The sequence below is a fragment of the Mesoplodon bidens genome (genome assembly GCF_964165515.1).
Source record: "Mesoplodon bidens genome assembly, chromosome: 20".
Lineage (NCBI taxonomy): Eukaryota > Metazoa > Chordata > Mammalia > Artiodactyla > Ziphiidae > Mesoplodon > Mesoplodon bidens.
In genome coordinates, this window is record NC_138181.1 from 19813704 (window position 1) to 19838264 (window position 24561).

At 42.7% G+C, this 24561-nt stretch overlaps 2 long non-coding RNA genes across 4 annotated transcripts; one reads left to right on the forward strand and one right to left on the reverse strand.

Annotated features, from left to right (window-relative positions):
* Positions 1 to 1094: 1094 nt before the first annotated feature.
* Positions 1095 to 8387, reverse strand: LOC308608322. Of its 3 annotated transcripts, none has more exons than XR_014014143.1 (3): positions 7551 to 7710; positions 7087 to 7181; positions 1095 to 1436 (listed from the first exon to the last, which is right to left on the reverse strand). It is a non-coding gene; the product is annotated as an uncharacterized lncRNA (long non-coding RNA). The 3 variants fall into 3 exon arrangements; XR_014014144.1 differs by lacking the exons at positions 1095 to 1436; positions 7551 to 7710 and adding exons at positions 5168 to 6123; positions 7838 to 8387; XR_014014145.1 differs by lacking the exon at positions 1095 to 1436 and adding an exon at positions 5168 to 6123 and having other exon boundaries at positions 7551 to 7708.
* LOC308608323 lies at positions 7734 to 22248 on the forward strand. The gene is made up of 3 exons (XR_014014146.1): positions 7734 to 7786; positions 18854 to 19365; positions 20107 to 22248. It is a non-coding gene; the product is annotated as an uncharacterized lncRNA (long non-coding RNA).
* The last annotated feature ends 2313 nt before the right edge of the window (positions 22249 to 24561 follow it).

The following is a 24561-nucleotide window of genomic DNA, read 5'->3' on the forward strand; positions in this document are numbered from 1 at the left end:
TTTTACACAAAATATTTTTTGCATGGTTTTAATATACACTGAATTTCATGAATGCAACTACAGTGTAAAAAGAGGAAGATCACACTTTGTTTTGCTTGCTTTACTAAGAGTTATTTGTCATTTCAGAAAATGCTATCACCAATTTGGGATATTTTACTTGCCAATATGAGACACCTATATCAGCCTTCATTTGTGGCTGTCACTTTCATATGTGACTCTACATGTAAGGGACTCTACATCGTGTTCCTGTACCGTATTATTATTATTATTTTAGACAATTTATTCTTTTTTTTAAATTTATGTATTTGTTTTTATTTTTGGCTGTGTTGGGTCTTCGTTGCTGTGCACAGGCTGTCTCTAGTCGCAGCGAGCAGGGGCTACTCTTCGTTGTGGTGCCTGGGCTTCTCATTGTTGTGGCTTCTCTTGTTGTGGAGCGCGGGCTTCAGTAGTCGTGGTGCACGGGCTTAGTTGCTCCACGGCATGCGGGATCTTCCTGGGCCAGGGAACGAACCTATGTCCCCTGCATTGGCAGGCAGAGTCTTAACCACTGTGCCACCAGGGAACCCCCCCGTATTATTATTAATGACTTACCTTTTATTTCTCCTTTATATTTTAGTTAGAGCATTAAAGCATTGTATTGATTTTTAAAAAATTATGTTGTAGGTAAATGACATTACCTATGAATTGCATTTTAGGACAGTTAAGGAGGCATTACAAAATATTTGTGATAAAAGTGAGCACAAGGTCTAATAGGGTTGAGAACTCTTCTGTTAGAAGGAAATGAAGCCTTGCTTTTCAGGCTGGATCCAAAGGACTCTTGAACCTCAGCTCTGTATTTAATATAAGAAAGTGTTATATTAAGTGCTGCAAGTGTTTTCCAAACAATATCTGCTCAAAAGTACAAAGTTTCAAAATAAATGGAACATTATATAAATATATGCAACAATTATATAAATTATATGTGCCTTTTATTGTATGCACTGTGTATATGTATATATCCATCTATACATCTAGCCATATCTATCTATATATATCTATCTATTTATAATATCAAGGACAGTGCATGCAATTGTGTGAATACGAGCTAAGGTGCAATACTTTCCCCTCATGTAACTGTTTGAAATAAGCATTAACTCTTAGTTACAACATTTCCTTCTAACCCAAAGAGAAGGGCATACTTTAAAATTTTTTTCAGTTGAGTTGGCACCATGCAGGACTCCATCGTGAAAACATCCTTGTCATGCTGGTCTTTCTTCAAGTCCTGCTCACCAGGCCCTCCCTTCCTGACCAGGCCCTAAAAGGGAGAGTCACACCCATGGAAGAAAGCAGCTCTTGGCTTTCTTGAGAGGCTTCCTTTCCCCACTCCGGTGGATGTCTGATCTTGTTTTCTGGCAGTTGCCATGGGAGCGGTGTGTGTTGCAAGGGTGACTCCATCACTAAAACAAATACAGGCAAAGAGCTGAGAAGCATATTTCAGCCTTCAATGCTTCATACCCCGAGGAATGAAAACAGTCTGTGCAATTTAAATAGAATAAATCCCAATGCCCCCAAGGGAAGCGGGAGTTTATTTTTAGGCTACAAGCACTGCCACCCAGGCTTTAGGAATGACAGACTGAAAGTCCAGATTGGTGTCGAAGTGCGTCTGTTGCATTGCGGGTTTGCGGCCCTTAGCTGGCCAGGGAGGCAGGGAAACAAACCAGTGAGGGGCTTGCTTCCCAGCCTCCCGGGCGCCTGCCCCTGCACCCTATTAGCCACGGCTGCTGTTCGCAGAGCGGGGCTCAGAGCAGACCCGCTTGCTCAGCATCTTCACCATCCCTGGTACCAGGGCGTGGTGCGCACGGCCAGTGGCCACACGCGGTGCTGGGCTGGCAGGTGGAACCGGCGCTGTGGGATGCGCGGGCCCGGCCATGTGGCCACAGTGATCACCAACCAGATAGAAGAGGCACCTGCCAGCACGTGGGAGCTGCCCCTGGTGCCCAGCACCCTAATGGGAATCAGAGGGATCCTGGCGATGGAGGGCGCCCGAGGCCAGCTCTTGCCAAGGCCGTGCCAGTGGATGAGGGCGCATCAGGTCCGCGCCAGCTCCGATCCAGGCAAGACCTGGACAGGTCCCCAGATAGCTGTATATACAAACTAGATAAGGAAGAAAGGCATTCAGTGCCTTACCTTATAAAACATGATTAGGGCATCATAGTCCTGGCTTGGCTTTGAAATGATAGTTTTCAATTATATTATGTTATTATTGGCCATTTATTATTACATATAAATATTAAAAGCCAACATTAAGTTATTTAAAAATTAATAGACTTTTTAAAAGGGCAGCTTCAGTTTTACAGAAAAATTGAGCAGAAAGTCCAGAGAATTCCATGTGTCCCTTCTCCCCTCCCCAGTTTCCCTCTTAACATCTTGCATTAGTGCAGTAGGTTACAATTGATCAGTCAATATAGCTACATTATTATTAACTGAGTCCATAGTTTACATTGTTTCACTCTTTGTATTGCACTGTTCTATGGGTTTTGACAAATGAATGTCATGTATGGATCATTACAGTAGCATACAGAATAGTTCCACTGTCCTAAACACCCCCTGTGCTCCACCTATCCATCCCTCTCCCAAACCCTGGCAACCGCTGATCTTTTGTGTCACTATAGTCTGGCCTTTCCCAGAATGTCATATAGTTGGAATTATATGGTATGTAGCCTTTCCAGATTGGCTCCTTTCACTTAGCAGTGTGCATTTAGGGTTCTTCCATGTCTTTCATGACTTGATAATTCTGTTTTTTTTAAAATCACTGAATAATATTCCATTGTATGGATATTCTATAGTTTGTTTATCCATTCACCTATCGAGGGACATATTGGTTGCTTCTGATTTTTGACAATTAGTTATCACCCCTTTTTAGTATCTGTAATGAAGAGCTTACAAATCAGAAGTAATCTTAATACCAGTATTTATTAGTCAAACATGATTATCAATGACATTCTGCATCCAAACACATTTGGACACTATGATGGCACTCTTACATTGTTCTAACACCTCTTCTGCCTTCTGTTCTTGCACAGATCAGGTACACAAAGAAATATTTTTAGAAGTTTAATTATTATAAAAATGATACCTTTTGTATTGAAATACATCAACTATACTTCAATTTTTAAGTCTCAAGCACAAGAAAAAAAGCAAACAAAAAAAACCCCAAATTAAAAAAAAGGATACCCACTTCAGGTGAACATTTTTTTTCAAATATGGAATATATAAAGTGAGAAGCAAGTACTCACTCCCACACTAGTCCCCAGCCCCATTCCCGCTCCCCAAAGGTAACCACTCAACATTTTTATATGTATCTTTCTAACTACTTCCTCTTCATATACAAGCATTCCTGTATATTATCTTTTTTTTGGTAACAAAATATATATTTTGTTACCTTTTGCAATATATGTGTGTAAATGATTTCTAAACAAGGTGTCCTGCTTTTTGTTTTTGAGAAAGTGCATTTGAAAATATAGTCAAATGGAACACTTATTTTAAATCCTCCTTTTGGCATCTTCAATAGGATAGAGCCTTTTGATTCCCTTTCTCCAAAATGTTACCCTGTTCCATGGTCCCTAGAACTACACTAAGTGAGCAATACACTGATACCACTACTGAGCAGGAGAGAGTTTGGAAGTTGGCTTATTCATCTCACTCCCAACTGCAGATTCCTAGATCAGCCATCATTTATCTTCTCTTATTCTCACTACATTCTTGGTGATGTCACCCCTTCCCCAAGAAGCGACTTGTCTCTTCCCTTCCTCTTCAGAGTTTCTCATATAAGTTTTAGCACAATAAATTCTTTTATAGGGGGTAACTTTTAATTTCCCCTTGTACTAATAGCATAAAGGCTGTTTTTGTTTTTGTTCTAAGCCTATGCACTTCCCTCAGATATCTGTCCTACCAAGCACATCTGCAATTCTTTGGAAAATGGGAATAGAAAATAATAAAAGTTCCTCAACTCCAGGAGGGGAAATAATAACCATAGGAGGGGCTCAAAGGGTAAGCAAATATTCATCATTTCCATATAGAAGGCCCAGTTGCAGAAACTACTCCCTCTTATAAACCATTGCTTTTGCAGTGATCATTTACAATTGAAACATCTTTTTATAGAATAAAATACGAGTGTTTTTACATTGGGTCTTTGGATCTCTCAGAGGATGCTTTATTCTTTTAAAAGCTGTCTTGAGTACTCAGGTTTGAACATCGTGTCTTATTAAACTGTGTTGGGAAAAGGATCTCCTCTCAGTGGGTGCTCTCAGTAAATGAATGAGCCCTTGCATTGGCACTTGGGTTGGTTCCGTTGACAGAGCCTTTTCACAGAGTCAGCTGCACTCTGTAAGGCTGGTGGCTGAGCAAAACCATAGTTCAGTGAGAGGCCACTTTACATAAGAAATTCCTGCCTGAGAAATTCCATTCAGTTCTTGTGTGTCTGTCTCAGTAGGCTCTTGAACATCAACTAAATAAAAAAGTGGAAACCAGAGAGGAAAGAAGCCAAACAATGGGCATCAGGAAATATAAACTATCCAGGGAGTTAACAGTAAGGGAAGAATGATGGGTTTCATATGGTGCATATGGAATATTAATATTTCATTTATCTAAGTTGTATAGATAAATGTGTATAATTAGGAGAGATTAGGGGTCATCTTTTTTTTTTCCCAATCACCTAGCACTGTGACCAGCAAATGGTCACATTTGTTCTATTTCTAACCACTACATGTGTAATATAAGGAACTGAGGTTGAAGAAAATACTACAATGTCTCTTCTACTTGTAAAATCCCTAAGCCCACATGTGCAACAAAAATTAGGGCATATGTAAGTGGTGGGGTGATAGAACAGTAATGTCAACTCAGTGCATAATCACATGGTCTCATTATGTTCCTAAATTCCTAAAATCAAGTAGGTTTGAGGGGACTATTTTCCAGGGCCAAGTCTCCCATAGATAAATTACTAAACACCATGAATTACTTGGCCATATGCCTATATCACTGTTTAGATTATGCTTTGATACAATAATTTTTTTATTAGTTTCTGCTTTATAACAAAGTGAATCAGTTATACATATACATCTGTTCCCATATCCCTTCCGTCTTGCGTCTCCCTCCCTCCCACCCTCCTTGTCCCACCCCTCCATTGATACAATAATTAAACAAACAATTTGGTCACTGAACAGCCCACTTGTAAGTACCTGTGGGCTACTCATTGGTATGGAAGGTACTCTGCCACCCAGAGATTCTAGGATACTTTTGAATATTTCCAGGATGTCCACCCACTTGGTACAAACTGTCCGAAGGGGACAACTAGCCAACTGCTCTTCCAGTGAGCTCCGTGTACCACAGCAATTCGATCTAACAAGCGTGAGTAACCTGAAGATTTGTTGCTACTTCTTAGTTTGAAATATCTTTAGGTTCAAGAGCTCTAGCCCTTCTGTATTCACATCAGGTTACATGAACAAAATCAAACACCTCCCCTTAGTTAAACAGGTCAAGAGCCTGCTACAACCAAATGCATGTTAAAATTTTTGTGTCCATTGAAAGGACACAGACCAGTAGGTAAATTCCTAATTTTATTTTACTTCTTAGACTGGTTTTTTTTTGGTCTGGAGAGAAAATTGATTAAAAAAGAGTTTTGCTTTGGGGTTTTTCTTTTGCTATTTATATCCATGAAGTCAATTTTATATATCTTATTATGGCAATAAGCTCTTATTCATAGAATGTTATGTTGTATTTTTCTATGTGAGCATTTACTTATTTGATTTGTTATTTACCATTCCATTGTCCATCAGATGTGACACATACCATCCTAACTGAATTCCGATAACATCTCTGATGATATTTTAACCACTTGTTTATTAAGCAATTTTACAGGCACATTGTTCGCTTTAAAATTCTATACAATCATCTGATCATTTTCCTTTCAATGTGGCTAATAAAAATAGAGGAAGGGGGGCTTCCCTGGTGGCGCAGTGGTTGAGAGTCCACCTGCCGATGCAGGGGACACGGGTTCGTGCCCTGGTCCGGGAAGATCCCACATGCCGCGGAGTGGCTGGGCCCGTGAGCCATGGCCGCTGAGCCTGCGCGTCCGGAGCCTGTGCTCTGCAACGGGAGAGGCCACAACAGTAAGAGGCCCGCGTACCGCAAAAAAAAAAAAAAAAAAAAAAATACAGGAAGGGGTTAGATATTTACAGAAAGTATCTCAAGTAATTGGGAACAATTGGTGCTTTCACATTTGCACACTTCCCTTTGGAGGGAAGGTAATAAAACCCCCAAGTAATTACAGTCAAATAGCCCTCCAGCTGTGTCATTCTGAGCACATAAATCACATCTTGTCAATATTACATCAGTCAAATGGGCCAAATAACAGTAATATATCTGAATTCTGTATAACTATTAATAGAATAAGAACACGTAAATCTGAAATCTGAAAGGGTTCTATCCGGAATAGAATCTATTTTCGTAAAAGGAAGTGAGAATTCGAACAAAGACAGAAAGAGTTTATTTCTTGCCATCCACCCTCCAGGTTGTCAGAGAAGTCTTGTTAGATGTGCCTTAAGAGGATGGGGAGGAAGACCCTCCTATGTCCCTGTATCTCTGTCCACATTGTGTGTAATATCCTCCATGTCATCCTAATGTCAGACAGAGACAGCCTTTTCTGGACCTTATGGATTCTGAAGTCCAATTTGTGACTCTGACAATACCTCTGTGCTGAGAGAATGTAGCTGTCTCGTTTATCTACCGTTGCAGAAACAGACGCAATGCACATTATACACACCTCTAGCACTCATTTGTCTGAATTCGACTTTTAATAAGTATGGAACAGGAAAGCCACGCTTTCTTTCTAAAGTGCTTCAGAACATGTGGCAGTGGCTACCCCTTACATAAGTCAGCGTGTTTCTATCTATTTTCAAACATTGGTGGTCCCTAAGCCTTTCTGTCTTATACTTTTTGTGAAGTGGATGTATTCAGGAAGACCTTACGGGATTAAAAAAAAAAAAGCCGCATCGTTCATTCATTTATTCATACACTTATTTGATGAAAAAATAATTACCAGACTCCTACCATATGCCAGGCGCTCTTGTAGACACCGAGGATGCAGAGGTGAGCGATACCCTCACCGGTTTTGGTGGCAGTTGGGCATCCATCCAAGACGTTTCCTATAATGTGTGTGAAAAGAAGCATCGCTCCCACCGCCTTCCAGATATTCCCGCTTTACCCCGAAGTGGAGAGGAGGCCCTAAGGGTGACGTGTCCCTAGGCGCCCGGGGTGAGCGACGGGGCCAGGCGTGGAAGCGGGGCTGCGGCCGCCCGCAGCGGGAGCCCCCAAGTCTGGGCACCCGCTCTCCGGGCGGGGCGCGGCGGCGCGCTCCGCTCCAGGCCACGCCCTCCGCCGGGGCCTCCAGGGGGCGCGCGCGCCCAGGCCAGGGGGAGCGCGGGTTTCCTCAGAAGGTAGAAACTCGGCTGAGAAGCCGTCTCCCGCCGCCCGCCGGCACCCCACTCCCCCTTCCCGCTCCCCGGTGCCCCCACCTCCCGCCCTGAGTGACTAAGGGCCGAGCGGCCCCGTCCCCGCCGCCCGGAGTGGACCCGGTGCCCGCGGAGCCCGAACTCACAGCTGGGGCGTCTTTTTCCTCCGCCCGCGCTGAGCAGCCCCGGAGCCCGCGGGGAGGGCGGCGCGACCGCCGACCCCGCCCACGGCCGCCACGCCGCCCTGGGGACGGACCCGGCGGGCGGAAGCCCAGTCCGCCCTCGGGGCCGCGCGTCAGGTAAGAGGGTGTGGGCCCTGCACCCGTCCCGGGCTGCGGCGCGAGACCAACCTTTGAGGCGCAGGCGTTCGCCTGGAGCCGCAGCTGCTGTGTAGGAAGAGCTGCGCGCGGCGTCTTAGGCCGGGGAACTTTGGCCCTTCGTCTCGCCCCTGCCCTCCGCTCGGCTTGCTCGGCCCGGCGTGAGTGGGGAGGAGCCGACTTGCGCGTCCTGAGGGGAATCGGGGGCGGGGAGGCGCAGAGTCCCGGCTGGGGTGGCAGCGCCCCTCGTCCTGACGGCAGGGAAGGGCCGAGGGAGGGCTGTGCTGGGTTCCGGGCCTGGACCCGCCGCCGTGGGACTCAGCCTCTCCGCCTCCTAACCTCCCCTTCCCCGCCCTTACAGTAGGTTCCAATAATATTTAATTGGCTCTCGGGTTTAAAACTCATCCATAGGCTCTCAAGTCCCTTGATTCAGCCAGGTTCCTCTCCGCTCCTTGGTTAGAGAAAGTGCCGGAGGGCGGAGGGAACGGGGGAGGGGACTGGAGGGACCCCTGAAGCGCTGGCCTGTGCCGACTGAAGAGGCCGAGACCCGCGCCGTCACAGACGCCAGAGGACCCTTGGGGCGGAGTCCAGGGGCACAGTTAGGAGGTGGGTAGAGCCGCGTCGAGTGAGTATTGATCACCACCGTCGAGTGAGGAGCGGGCTGGCCCCTGAGAAGCACTGTGAGGAAGATGCGTTCCTCATCCCCTCGAAGGAAGTGGGTGGCCTTTAAGGCTCTAGTTCCCCCACGCGCACCCCACCCCCCGACCTCCAGGCCCGAGTGGCCCCTGGCGGCCGCGCAAGCCTGGCTTTCAGTCCCAGAACTTGCCGAGCTCCAGGAAGAGTCCGGGCTGCAGAGGTGGCCCCTGGGGGCTAGAGCTTAAGAAGTGCTGCACACCCCTGGGGGGGGGGGCGGGTCCTGGAGGTGGAGGGAGGAAGGGTGGACGGAGTAGTGGGGCGGGGTAGGGAGGGGTGAGTGCCCCGGGAGACTTTGAGAAATACCCCCTGCCCCCCCCCCGCCCCCGCGACGGATCCATTGATGCCGTAGGATTCCGGCGCCTTTTGGGAAGAGGTGCGTCTGCTTCTTTACTCCTGTGTTCAGAGCTATGCAAAACCAACTCTTCATCCTCTTGCTGCTTTGCCAGGAGTTTTAAAGCACCGCTCTATTCTGGCTCACTTGGTTCTTGGTTCCCCAAATAGCAGTTTTGAGCTGTCCAAGGTATTTAAAAGTGTTCTCCTTGAACTGAGACTGAACCCTACTCTTCTGGAAAAACTACCCTAACTTCAGAGGAGATATTCTTTTCTGCCCATTCCTTCCTTCTGCTGCCCTCTTAACAATCCCTGTTCTCAAAGGTGTTTGTATTTCAATTTTTGCTTTATGTGGAAACAACCTTCCCCCTGCACCCCCCAAAAAACTTTTCTAGAACATAGGTGTTTCAAACCCATGACAGTGTTTTGTAGTTAGTATACACTGGTTAAACGGCATAGCAATCCCCCCAAGAGCCAGAGGCAAGCAACAACTTTATTACTTATTTTATTTGATGCCCTTCAAGTTTAGGAAGGTCCCATTTTTATTACCCAGCAGATAAGACAGAGCCCTGGATGGCTGTGGCTGTGATTAGATAACTTCGGATGTTTTCATTTCCCTTACTGAGCTGCTGCTTCTAGATTAAATTCGTTTTATTGCCTGTTCTTTTTTTTTTTTTTTTTTTTTTTTTTGCGGGACGCGGGCCTCTCACTGTTGTGGCCTCTCCCGTTGCGGAGCACAGGCTCCGGATGCACAGGCTCAGCGGCCATGGCTTACGGGCCCAGCCGCTCCGCGGCATGTGGGATCCTCCCGGACCGGGGCACGAACCAGTGTCCCCTGCATCGGCAGGCGGACTCAACCACTGCGCCACCAGGGAAGCCCCTTCCCTGTTCATTTTTAAAGAAGGACTGACAAAGTCACTCTAATAGATCAGGGGGTCTGAGCTCAGAGTAGGTCAAAGGTGCTCACATGTAGGGAGGTGGATAAAAATAGCAGGAGGGGACTTCCCTGGTGGCACAGTGGTTAAAAATCCGCCTGCCAATGCAGGGGACACAGGTTCGAGCCCTGGTCCGGGAAGATTCCACATGCCGTGGAGCAACTAAGCCCGTGTGCCACAACTACTGAGCCCGCGCTCTAGAGTCCAGGAGCCACAACTACTGAGCCCACGCGCCGTAACTACTGAAGCCCGAGCGCCTAGAGCTCGTGCTCTGCAACAAGAGGAGCCACTGCAATGAGAAACCCGTGCACCCCAATGAAGAGTAGTCCCTGCTCGCCACAACTAGAGAAAAGCCTGCGTTCAGCAACAAAGACCCAACACAGCCAAAAATAAATAAATAAATAAATAATTTTTTTTAAAAAGTAGCAGGAAGGTTGGCAAGTACAGCCAGGTCGCCTGTGTTAATTGTGCACACTAATAAAGGCCAGAATCTCCTCATTAATCTCTGGTGGGAGGTTCTGATGGTTTCACAGGATCAAACTGAAACCGCATCAAAACTGGGTGGAAGTATCCATCCACAGTAGGAGTGGCTGTTGTATCCTGGATAGTTTTTAAATGGTCGGAGAGGAAGAGCTTGCGTGCAGTGGAACCAAAGTTCTGCTCACATGTCAGCATGTGAAAGCGCTCATGGACATCAACCCTGTACCGTTCCTGTGAGTGCTCAGTCTCATGTTTATTCTTCCAGACACACTCCCAGCCTCATTTACTGGGAGCAGGAGCCGATGGGGTCCAGTGTGCTTCCCAGCGTGAGACAAGTACTTTCCTTGAGCTTCTAAATATTTATTTAAAAATAGTTGCTCTGAGGTTTGTGAGTTGTTTTTTAATTGTGCTTAAAAGACTTCCTGTTTATTTCCAGGTGTCTGGTAGCAACATGGCATTTTGCTTGAATCATTGGTTTGTCTCAAGGAGACCTTGCTTTGGGAAGACTTTGATTAAAAAGTGCCGTGTACTACAGGGTTTCTTGATCTGCATGTAGACTTCTGACTTTAAAATACTGCATTTCAGTTAGTAGGACGCAAAGATGTTATCTGTTTCCAGAAAAGTTTCATGTAGTATTCCAGAAAATAGAGGCTTTGATTCATCCCATCATCAGATGATTGGAGTCCATCATAGTGTCTGAACAGCTTTAGATTATATTGACTAGAAGGAATAATCACAGAGGAAAAAAAGGGTTAATTGGAATCTTTATTCTCATCTGCATTTGAGCCTTTTGCAACCCAACTGAATGTATTTATATGATTTGCACCATGCATTTCTCTGTCTTCTCTTCACAAGTTCCCTGAAATGTAACACTGTGGACCTTTACTGCCACCTTTGTTTACATAAAGAAAGGATTTTTCCATCTGGAGATAAACACGTTGGAGGTGGGTAGTTAATATTGTGTATAATCAATGTCCCACATTTTCAGAGGGGCCTCAATCCAGAACAAAGAATGAGAAGAGGACTCTGGTGGTAGCTGCCCCACTGATTGGGAGACGGTCTCTATACCAGTTGGGAAAGCCACTTCATGAGTCTTCGTATTTTTTAATCAGGTATGTGATCAGAGGATCTGTACTGCATGCATTTTGAAGAGAAAAGGGGCTGAATTTGTTCTCCATATTTACTTTTTCCATGTTTGTCATGTTAATATTTAAAAAACAACAAACAAAAACCCCTTTGTATCCCTGCAGTAACCCATATTGCCTTGGCAACAGTAGCTAGCCCAGTGGAGTCACAAAATATCAAGACAGAAAATTTTAAATGCACTTAAAATGTCAGATGGCTCAAGATCATCCTGTAATGCATTAGAACTGACCTTCCAGCATGTAATACAGTTGCTTTTTTTTTTTTGGAACTGAGTGGACATTTTTTTTCCTGCTTTATAACAAATTTAATCAGTTATACATATACATATGTTCTCATATCCCCTCAATACAGTTGCTGTTAACTGCCTTTCTCCTGATGGAATGTAGATAGGAAAGACAGATTACAGAACTTAAATTCTTTTTAGGATGTTCTAAATTTTTATGGTTTTTCTTTTGAGGGAAGCATTCTTTGAAAATTAAGGGGGTTGGAATTACAAATCCTTTCTTTGAGTGAGGTGTTCTTATGGAGATTGGTGATAAGTCCAAAATCAAGCTCAATCAGTGGGTCAGGCAAGATGTGCTATCTTTTCTATGCTATTTGAAATAGACAATATATAGTAGAACCTCAATTAGCATTAAACTCAGTGGATATCTGCTAAAACTGTGACTGCAGAATAAAAACATAGTAATGCCTATATATACTTGAAGTCTTTTCTGAACTAGAAGTCTCATTTATGTGGGAGCTTTCTGTTTAGTGTATGAGCGACTAAATATATACAAAATATAGTAGATGTTTTCCTTAAGTTAGCAAATGCTGCGAAGTCCTGCATAGACTTCATGACCAACTATAGGACATTTTGGAGTAATGCTTTCATCTGTTTTTGTCTTCCTCTCATTTTAAAATCTCAATATATTTTTCTGTATTGTTGTATTGATTTATTTTTGTTTGCTGCTACAAACTCCTTTTTTTTTTTTTTTTTTTGGACTGAGGAGAGGAAAAAACTAGTAACTGGATAAACCTATCTTTCTCTTCCTTTCCCAGAGAAAAGAGCTGAAACGTTGTTAGCCCAGATTATTGGCTCTGAGCCAGATAATTCTTTGAACTGAAGTGACCTTCTCATTTCAGAGGTCAGAGCTCAACCTTCTTATTTTAGCCCTGAGAAAATGGAAACTGAAGTTTATGTGATTAGATACTAGTTGATGACACCATCTGTGTCCTTGATTATTCAAAACACTTTTGCCAATTGGGTATCAGGTGTCTAGAAAGGGAGGCAGCTGTAGGTGGAATTTCATATGGTGTTACAGACAGTGTTACAGACTAATGATGCCAATTGAAATTATTTATGTTGTTAATCATTAATAATAAACATTACATCATATCATGAACATTTTATCCTTTAGTAAAGTCAAGCTGCCACTCATCTACATTTCTACTGTCAGATTCCCAAAGCAAAAATCTCTTAGTTATTCTACTTTTTGCTAATTACAAAGTTAAAATTTTTTAGCAGAAGACTTCTTGTTTCTCAAAATGGAGGGTTGGGTTAGTTGGATCCCGTTAAAAAAATTGAAAAGTTGAAAAGACTTGACAAGTGGGACTCTCTGGCTAGTTTTTTGGATAAAAGACTGTTTTCAGAATAATATTTGGAAGGGGTGGTGGGAGTGGGGAGTCAAAACTGCCTATGCCGCAGGGGAATTGAAGACAGCACCCAGCTGACCTAGGAGGTTGTTAGCCCTGCTCGGGTAGGAGGGACAGAGGTCAAGTCCAGCAGGGAAGGCAGTTCTGGAAGACTTTCCCTATAGCCTTTAACCCCAAAGTGCAACGGCATCGGTGTGAGTTAAGCAGAACTAAATATGCCCTTCTGCATCACAACCACAAGAGACTAGAAAATGCTACTTGGAGGTGAGCAGAACAGGAGGAAGAAGGAAAAGAAAAAAAATCCCATAGAAAATTGGCCACAGACCAGTCCTCACAGGCATTTGCATTTTGGGCACATACAATCTGAGAGAGCCAGAGAAAGTCAAGCCTTAAATTTGGTTTGACTTGGTTTTCAAGTAATGGAATTTCCAAGAATCTAACCGGCAAATGCCCTGGGGGAAGCATATTCATCTCAGGCCGCAGGAAAACCTCACAGGCAGTTTTGAAGGTCAGTGGCAAATGCGCACTTATAGGTAACCAAGCTCACAAGAAAGCAAGACAATAGGAGGGAGAATCAGCCAAAAACAGGACAGCAGGAAAAGGTTGTATAGACTGCTGATATCAGAATTCTCAGGCTCGGATTATAAAGCCACTTTGCTTACTGGGTTTAAAAAAATAAATGACTATATTGAAAATGTTTGCAGGAAAAGAAATAAGACAGATTGGTTAAGGAACCAAACAGAATTTATATATTTTTATTATAAACTCTATGTATTTGTTATAAATTATATATATATGGACATCTTTGGCAGCAGATTGGATACTAGAATACAGCAGAAGAAGATTAGTGAACTAAAAATAACTCAGAATATATATCATCAAGAATTTACAAGAGGGTCAAAAATATGAACAACAGAGGAAAGAAACCTGGAAGAGACAGAGAGAAGGTTGAACACGTTTTTAAAAATAGACATTCTTTAACAGTAAGAATTCTTAAAAGAAAACGACTACAATATCATCATACCGAAATATTTATAATAATTCCTTAATACTTTCAAATATCTATTCCATCTAACATATGTTTGATCAAAATCCCAGAAGGCAAGGAAAGAGATAATAGGGGAGATTCAATATTTAAAGAAATAGTGACAAACTTTTCCAGTGCTAATGAAAAATACTATTCCCTGACTCACTGGCAAGTTAATACCAAGAAGGATCATTTTAAAATCCACACCTACATTCAGCAGAGTAAAACTGAAGAAAACTAAAAATAGAGGGATGCGGGGGAGAGGGAAGAAGAATAGCCAGAGAAAAAGTCAGATTAGCTTTGAAGAAAGGACAGTTGGACTTGTTGATTTTTAAAAAAATAAATTTATTTATTGTATTAATTTATTTTTGTCTGCGTTGGGTCTTTCGTTGCTGTGCTCTGGCGTTCTCTAGTTGTGGCGAGAGGGGGCTACTCTTCGTTGTGGCGCATGGGCTTCTCATTGCGGTGGCTTCCCTTGTTGCGGAGCACGGGCTGTAGGCACGCGGGCTTCAGCAGTTGTGGCATGCGGACTTCAGTAGTTGTGGCCCGCGGGCTCTAAATGCTCAGCAGTTGTGGCGCACAGGCTTAGTTGCTCCACGGCATGTGGGATCTTCCCGGACCAGGGCTCGAACCCGTGTCCCCTGAATTGGCAGGTGAATTCTTAACTACTGCGCCACCAGGGAAGCCCCAGACTTGTTGATTTCTGAACAGCCACAGTGGTAGCCAGGAACCAGTGGTATGATCTCTTCAATATGCTAATAGAAAATAGTTGCCAGCGAAAAATCCTACATCATCAAAAGTGACCTTTGAGATGCAGTGTTCATGTGCATCTTGTAATCCTAAAGTCTTGTATTTTATAAAATTCTGTAAGTGCAGTGAGCCACACAATTACGGACAAAAGCATGTGACTTGAATCACTGCCTAATAAGTCTTTACATCCTTGTACTCTCTTATTTCCACCTTCCTCCCCATCAAATTATCACCACTATTAATTATTTAATATTAATTTCTCCACTGACACTATTTTCCTCTATGATTTAAAAAATTAGTTTTTTTTATATTTATCATCAACAGGGCAGCGACTCAAGATAAAAGGATACTTTGGAGAATATGGCCCCATTCATACTTTCTCATCCATGTGCTTTTTAAAAACAGAAAATAACTAGATTTTGTGTTTACAAGAGTATTGTGGAAAATGTGCTCTCAAATATACTAATTGCTAGAGCTTTTGGGGGAAGCAATTTGGCAGTATGTCTTGAGAACCTCAAAGTGTTCACTTCCTTTGGCCTGGTGATTCCATGAGTGTGGAATCTATCCAAGAGAAGATGGAATACACACTACACACCTGGTACACACAGCATCACAGTACAGAAAAGTCATTCTGAAAAAGATATACATCAAATTATATTTATAATAATGAAAAATTGGAAGTAACTTACAAGTCCAACAATTTAGGGAACAGCTTAAAATTTTTGATTCAGTCATACAATGGAAATTTTGTAGCTTTTTAAAAGTGATGTCTAATGATACAGTAATAGAAAAAAATACGTATGGTCCAATATTAAGAGGAAAAAGCAAGTTACAAAGTTGTTTCTACAATATGATTTTCTACACTAAAAGATTTGAGAGAAACCTATACAAATGCTACATTTGTTCCTCTTGGGTAATAATATCATAGATGATTTTTCTCCCTCTTCCTTAGTCTTTTTTATACTTTCTAAAATACAACAAATATATATTATTTTAATAATCAGAAAATTATTTAAAAATCTAATTGGTATTTCTTAAGCTGGGTGAGGAGACTCCCCAGCTCCTGTTCATTTTGTCATTTATTTTTATTCCTACATATGTCTATCATACTTATATAATATAACAATTAACAAAGCAAAATATAAATAGATGACTTATAAAGGTAGGATATAACCATACATAATGTTACTTAAAAGTCAGGAATCAAAAGGTGTTGTGTCCCCTGTCTGGGCATTCACAGAGACTATAACTCACTAATAGTAAACATCAAAGAAAGTAAAATGGACGATAAAGAAATGTGTTATTTATGAACTAAATATTAATAACCCAAAATTTGTTTACATGTCAAATTGAGTACATCCAAATTGTCTATTTAAATAAAAATAATCTTTTGCTACATCCTAACAATCAATAACAATAGAAGAAAAAGTTTATCTCATCTAGCTGTTAGAGAAATATGTCTTCTTTAGAATGAAACTTCCACAGATGATAATTTCAATGTTATTGAAATTACACAGCCTCACAGATATACATATATATATATATTTTATACATATATATAACATATATTTATATTATACACACTTATCAAGAATTTAGAATAGGGAGTCAAAAATATAGAAAATACAAAGTAGAAGACCTGAAAGATACACTGAGGTCTGACATACACTTTTAAATAACACATTATTTAGAATATATAAATATATCCTAACTTATCATAAATTATATAATTCCAAAATTATGCAAAGGTCACTTGAATGGACATGACAGTATGACTATGACGTGAACATTACCTGGCTAGGGGGTCCCTGAGAGGGTCAAGGGCGGGAGAGAGATTTTGTTAAAAGCAGATTCCTAGCCATGTAGGTTTCTTCTGTTTTCTCCTCCTCCTGTTCCTGCTCTGTGTTCTTTATCACTAAGAGTCATCCTGTTCTCTCCTTCATCTCCCACAGCCAGTTACCAAGTCCTGCTGATTTTACTTTGTAAACATTTCTCAAATATGCCCCCTCTTCCTTACCCTGCTCTCATTGCCCTATGGAGGTCCCATTCTCTACCTGGACTAAGGCCTTAGCCTCATGACGGGTCTCCCTGCCGGCTTCACACACCTGCTGGAGAGATTCCTATGAGATACATATCTGTTGGCATTCCTTCCAGGCGTCATTCAATTCCACAAATACTTTTTTAGCACCATTTAAGTACCAAGCACTGTTTTAGGCACTGAACACACCAGTGAACAAGATGGATCAAGTTCCTACTTGAACTTAAATTCTAATAGGAATAAATAATTCAAAGACATGCTTGGATATTCTTTCTAAGACCTGGCCTCTCCTGCCTTCCTTCACCCATCAAATGCTGGCATTTCTGCCCATGGTTTACGTTTGGGTAGTATTCAGCTTTTTGTGGTTCAGCTTAGGCATCATTTCCCCCCGAGAACCTTTACGAGCTTCATACTGGGCTAAGTGGTCCTTTTCTGTGCCTCATAGCACCATGTGTATAACTTTATTACAGCACCTCCCACATTTCATTAAAATATGTGTTTGTCTCCTTCATGAGGTTGTAAGCACTTTGAGGAAGGAAATTATGGCTTAATCATTTTTGTAATTCCAGTGGTCAATGCAAATGAAGGTAGAAAAGATGGGAAGCAGGATTAATAGGTTAAAAAAAAGTTGGAGTGATACTGATTTAACATATCTAGTCTGATGGAGGAAGGAAGGCTTCCTTGGCTGGGACAGTAAAATATTGTGAGAAAGAAAGTTTGGGGCAAAAAGAGAAGATCTTGCTTGTGGTCATATGTGGCACTTCCTCAACACTGGTTTGTTTATGAATGTGGATGTAACATGAGTGTGGCCTTTGCTGTTAACACAGGAGGCTGCTTGTTCTAAATAGACAATTCTCTGCAAAGGACTAAATCAAACCACTTTATTGTTCCTGTGACCCTTGTCACTTGCCTCCCAGGTCTTTTGGTCCCTGTGGAAGTCATGGGGACAAGGAATGCGGATACTTTGATCTGGTCATGGAGAAATATAACCCCCATGAAAGTAAGGAGGAGATGCTCCTGTCCAAGTTTATATCTTTTCTTACCTTGTGCTATTAGTTAAAGTATTTAGCTACTAAGCCCCTTAGTAAGTAATTAGGAAGCATTAAGTTATTAACCAGGAGCAGCATAGAGCCAGTAGTGATTATCCTCAATCCCTAAATGGAGAGCACATTGCAGTGGAAAAAAAAACCAAAAGTTATTTTAGTGAATGGAGAAAATAGGTAGAGCATCTAGCCACAATCACTAGTTAAGCCATTAACAAACAAGATCACTCTCCCTAGACAGGGTGACATTGAATGCCAGAAATGAACTGAATCAAATAAGCATTAACAGCACAACCAAAAAGCCACAGTGCAATCCTAAGATGGGGTGCAAGGCAGGATCTGTATCAGTTACCCTGTTCTAAGTAGTAACAGAAAAACCCAATGCAATGGGCTTCCCTGGTGGCGCAGTGGTTGAGTCCGCCTGCCGATGCAGGGGACACGGGTTCGTGCCCCGGCCTGGGAGGATCCCACATGCCTCGGAGCAGCTAGGCCCGTAAGCCATGGCCGCTGAGCGTGTGCGTCCGGAACCTGTTGTTCTGCAACGGGAGAGGCCACAACAGTGAGAGGCCCGAGTACCGCAAAAAAAAAAAAAAAAAGAAAACCCAATGCAAGCATGTTTAATCAGTAAAGAGGATTTATGGGACCATGAAAAGGAAGATTCCTAGGTAAGGAAGTGAACTAATCAGGAGAGATTAACACTGTAACTGATAACTTTAAAATTCTGGTGATTTCGGGACTTCCCTGGTGGTCCAGTGGGTAAGACTCTGTGCTCCCAGTGCAGGGGGCCCAGGTTCGATCCCTGATCGGGGAACTAGATCCCGCATGCATGCCGCAACTAAAGATCCCACGTGCTGCAACAAAGATCCTGCATGCCACAACTAAGACCCAGCGCAGCCTTAATAAATAAAAATAAAATATATTTTTTAATTCTGGTGATTTCACACAATGTAAATTTGTTTCTCCATGCAGTTCAGTCCAGTGTTCCTGATCAAGCAACCATCCTGAGATGCTGTCCTCCAGATGGTTACCCAGGCTCTCTACATTGTGGTTCTCCACTCAGCCAGCAGATGGGGAAAGAAAAAGGAAGATTACTAGAGAAGAGGCAGGCTTGAAAGGGGAGACATCGATTTGGCCCACATTCCATTGGCTAGAGCTCAGTCATATGGCCAAGGAGGCTGGAAAATGTAGTGAGCTGTGCACCCAGGAAAAAAAGGAAACACTGGCAAATATTTAACTAGTTTTTGCCAGCTGCAATGAGAGCTAAATGTTTTCTGGCTTATTTCCAATGAAAATAGAGTGCCTCAGTCCCTATATTCTAAGAAAGGCACTGAGATTCACCTTGAGTCACAGGCACATCCCTGAACAGATGAACTGACCAGGGGACTGCAATGGGCTGATGGCCTCAAGCCCACCGGAGTCCACCTCTTGAGCTAGAGGTGGGGTTGGCTTTCCCTGAAATGTCCGGACTGCACGGGAAAGAGGTAAATATCAGAGAGATAATGTAAGTACTATTAGGAAGTAGGAACAGATTAGTGAACTAACAATGTCCACCTAAGGTCCTTATCCTAGAAAAATGGAATATCAAAAAGATGACGAGATAGCTCAAGGATCTGGAGGAAACTATGGGCGAGACACGTGACCTGGTTATTGAAACTTGTGCCTGCCAGGCACTCAGGCACTGGGAATGAAGCAAGAGCCCTGTTCCTGGCAAACCTGTGTAAAGCTGAGAAAGTAGCAAGGAACAATAACTCTGTCCTTTAAACTGAGCACCTGCCTTTGGGTCCCTTAGATTCTCCTGAATCTGGGGACATCACTAAATCCATGAAAAAGAGAGGTCCCAGTTTAGGTTAGAAGGCTACAGAGGCTGGAAGTAAGAGAAATTGCTAGGCTTAATATTCCCCTGTCTTTCATGAATGATGTAGAGATTTATTCAAGGAAATGAGCATACACATTTTCTCATTAAAAGGACCCAAACTCCATGCATTATTCTGGGATGATAGGTTTTGAACCTATTGTTTCTTCAGCTGGTACTTTCAGTCCGTTTATTGTTTCCAGAGAATGTCTCTAATCACAAATGAACTATGTCTTTTGGCCCAGCTAAAGTCGATATATTCACCATCCATTCTCTCATATAAGAATATAAAGAGAACTTTATTTCTAGAGTCCCACACTCCTTGATCTTGTGAAATTTTTATTCATTTTTAATATTCTTTGTTTTTCAGATTCACAGCAGCTAAATGTACTCAGGACTCTCCGATTACCACTGTCTTTCCAATTTGGGACTTGGCTGTCATCAATCCAGGGAAAGATATTCAGGAAACTTTCCCTTTAAGGTTAGAAGTGCTTTGAAATCTAGAGCATATTCCTAAACACCATCGTGTTTCCTGAACAGACCTGTTCAGTGAAGTTTCCCACCCTTTACTACAAGCCCTGAGTGGTGACAGCCCAGTGGGGGTGTGGGGAGGAAGAGGGGGAGAGGGAGAGAGAGAGGATGTACAGAAGAGGACAGGCATTCAGAGACAGAATACTGGTGCTTTGGTCTCTGTCTCCCCACTCCAGCCAGGGGGCGCTTCAGAGTAGAGATCACCATCTTTTAACCCTGTCAAACCTGAAAACTACCCATGTGTGCTCAGAGCAAGGCACCAATTCAACAACCATTTTATTTAGGGCTTATCATATTCCAGGGTCTGTTGTTAGGGAAAGCATCCCCCAGTGAGAGGATCAACATATGGAAATAATTTAAATATCTATCTATCTAATGACTTAGAAAAACCACAGAATTATCTTAGAAGACGAGCTAGAATCATATGTATTGACAGGGAAGGACACTCGAGACTAATAGTTGAGGGGGAAAAGTTTACTAACAGTCTGTATAATATGGCCCCTGTTTTGATTGTTTTCAAAGTATAGATAAATGATCAGAGTTGGATTTACAGCAAGGCTAAGGCTCAGAAGCTCTCACTTGCAGAGATCTTGTTCAAAACTCTGAACTTAATTTTGTATTTTTCATAAAGAGGGTCTCCAAAAAAGCATAAGTATGAGGTCAAAATCTGAATCATTCCCTGATATTTATATACATGACCCACTTAAGGCCAACCGTGGTTATCTCAGGCAGTTGGAATAAAGAGACTTTCTCTTTACTATCATCCCAAAGAATGCCTCCTGAATTCCTTTATAGCCAACCCTTCTGTTACCCGTAATCCCTGGCCAACCCTCCCTGTGTTTCTACACCTATCTCTGAGTGAGATAACTCATGGGCTTTGTAAACAGAAGTCCAATATTCAAATAGTAAATACTATCTCTACCCTATGTCCCAGCCAACCTATGGGACACCTTCTCTCATCGTCTTCCTCCAAGTTCTGCTTTTCCCTGTTTCCCAGTGAGCAGTATCATGACCTTCCACTTCATTCCCTTTAACCAATATTCCCTTAATCTCATATTGTCTGTTTCTCTCCCACTCTGCTCATTTTCTGACAAAAAGCAAAGACCAAAAATTACATACATGTGTTTCTAGGACAGAGACTTTATTTCTCACTAGTGATAAAAATATTCTAGCACAATAAATATGCCTAAAATCTACTTAAAACTTAAGACAAATAAAAATAGCTAGTAAAGTCCATAAAACCAACAGCAGTACTTTAACTAGATTATGTTGCTTTTTTGCATATATTTTCCTTATGTGGTAATGTTTGGTGCCCAGAGAGGCTTAGGGCTATTTACTGCTATCTAAAATTGGCTTTTTGGACCAGCTACACTTCCTTAAGCATCTTAACATTTTTTAAATTTTGCATTACAAATCAAAATGCTACGTTCAGCCAGTAGTTCAGTGCAATTAGTACACTGTAAACTATTTGATCATCATGGAATCAGTTCAGTAATTATCTGTGATTAAACTTCATTTATGTGAATTGAATATGCAAGAAGCATAATTTAACTGTACCCTGTATTAGTTCAAATTAAGTTCAACTGCATATAATAGTTAGCTGCTTTCTCTTACAAAGGGATTTTACAAATACTAGGCAGTTTGGGGTTGGCGTGGCCAGGTGTCCCAGATTCTTTAAGAACTCAATCTCCTTCTGGCTGTCAGCTCTATAATCTCTAAAGTGTGGGCCTGGTATTCATGGTCTAGGAAGGTAACTGGCACTCCAGCCATCTCATCTATGTTCCAGGCTGGCAACAGATGACAAAGAATAAACACATAAACACTTAATAAGGAGACTTCACCCAGAAATGCTGCACAGCATTCTCACACCTCTATGGCAAATACCCCAACATCTGACTCAGTGAACTGTTCATGAGAATAGGAAATGTCATCTTTTAACTGGACTGCAATGCACCAACTAAAAATTTGGGATCTGGGCTTCCCTGGTGGCACAGTGGTTGGGAGTCCGCCTGCCAATGCAGGGGACGTGGGTTCGTGCCCCGGTCAGGGAAGATCCCACATGCCGCGGAGTGGCTGGGCCCGTGAGCCATGGCTGCTGAGCCTGCGTGTCCGGAGCCTGTGCTCCGCAACGGGAGAGGCCACAATGGTGAGAGGCCCACATACCGCAATAAATAAATGAATAAATGAATAAATAAATAAATAAATAAATAAAAATTTGGGATCTCTTACTAAAGGAAAAGGGGAGATTAGGTTGGGTGAAGAAATTTGCATTCCCTGCCACAGTCTTAACATAAATAATGATGATTTAAAGATGTTATGTCTCTTCATATATCTCTTCATACTTTGAATTCTGTTAAAAGATAAAGCACCTAAAAACCTTAATAAAAAGAAAAGTAAAACCTAGTTCAATCAGTATAGTGAATCATCAGAATTTAAATAGATTCATAGTGTCAGCAGTGCACAGATGGGCTTCACTTGAGCAGAGGTTGCTTGGAGGGTTGCAGAATACTCAGGAAGCAACCACTTCTTTTCCCTGTCATTGGGAAACGGGTAAAAGCAGAACTTGGAGGAAGATGATGAGAGAGGGTGTCTTATGGGCTGGCTGGAACATAGAGTAGAGATAGTATCTACTCTTTGAACAGTTGTGGTCATGAAGATCTGGAAAGTGCATATCAGATCTGCGTGTTTGGCTGCGGAATTCAGTGCTGGAGGACAGGAAGAAGCAAAAGGTAAGGTTGCTGTCCCGAAAGGCGTTTCCATTTAGGCTGGGAAACAAGTTCAATAAATCCTTCAACTTTTCATGTATTCAGTATACAAGAGCTCTCAATCCAGTGATAGAAGACAATCCACAAGTCAGTGTGTGATTTTTTTTTTCCAGTCAAATGCGTAGACGATTGGTGCTGTAAGTGATTGCATGTGTTCTGCTGATGAGGCAGTAAGGGTGTAACTGAAGGAAGAAGAGGTTTGGAAAGGAGTGGGTAAGGAAACCCAGACTGCAGATCGGGGAGTTAACACTTACTGAGCTCTGCTCTGTGTCAGGCACTTTGTCAGGTGCTTTACGTTATCTGTGGGATAATGACTGTTATTCCATTTTTCAGACGAGGAGTCTGAGGCTCACATAAATAATTTCTTGCGGTTGAGCAGCCAGCCAGGAGAGAGAGCAGAATTTGAATGCGGGTCTGTCCCAAAATATATGCTGTTTCCATTACAGAATCCCACCTGGGATAGGAGTTGGGGTGGGATAGTGTTGTATAAATGTGCTGTCATCCAAGCCTCACTAGCTGGGAGGTTCTGGAGGAGGTCACATTTATATATTCAGATTTCACTAGCTCAAAGTCTGTATCACTCATTTAAGAATTCTGATTTTCACCCAGTGAATCCATCTGCACTACTACCCACATTGGCCTCTTCCATCTGGGAAAACTCGCCCTCACTGACCTTGACTGCTCCATGCAGAACCGCCCCCCACCCCTCCCCACCATGATTCTCTTGGTCCTGACAGTTCAGCAGTCTCTTTTACTGTCAGAAGCCAGTGATTCCATGACATAGCAGGGTTGATTGATTCGCTCGAATATTTATCAGGGGCTCTGTGAGATGGAGAGGTGAGCCAGAGCTCTGAACCTGGCTCTGACACAGAGGCGGGTGTTGGTTTAGTGAGAGGAGGCCGACAATAAGCATGATAATTGCTAATTGTGGTAAATGCTATTAAGAAAATAAACGGAGCAATGTGATAGGAAATAATGACAGGCAGTGGGAGGGTGTTAGGGCTTCTAAGGAGACAGCCATTTCTTTTCATAAAGCCAGTTTATTATTTTTTTAACTCCTTGGAGCAGTCATTCCTATCAGGGTAGCTGGGCCAATATAAAATGAAGCAGCAGTTATGATGCCTTCCCTGGAGCCATCATTCCCCTCTACATCCCACGCACAGTGCAGAATCCTACCAACCTGCTTCGTCCTTCCAGTGGTTCTGAAACTTGGCTAAGTTATCAGAATCACTGGGAGATCTTTCAGAAATACAGATACCTGGGGCTTCCCTGGTGGCACAGTGGTTGAGAGTCTGCCTGCCAATGCAGGGGACATGGGTTTGTGCCCCGGTCCGGGAAGATCCCACATACTGCGGAGTGGCTGGGCCCGTGAGCCATGGCCACTGAGCCTGCGCATCCGGAGCCTGTGCTCGGCAACGGGAGAGGCCACAACAGTGAGGCCCGCGTACCGCAAAAAAATAAAAAAAAAAAAATACAGATACCTGGGCTCCGCCTTTAGAGACTCGAGTTAGTTGGTTTGGGATGGGTCT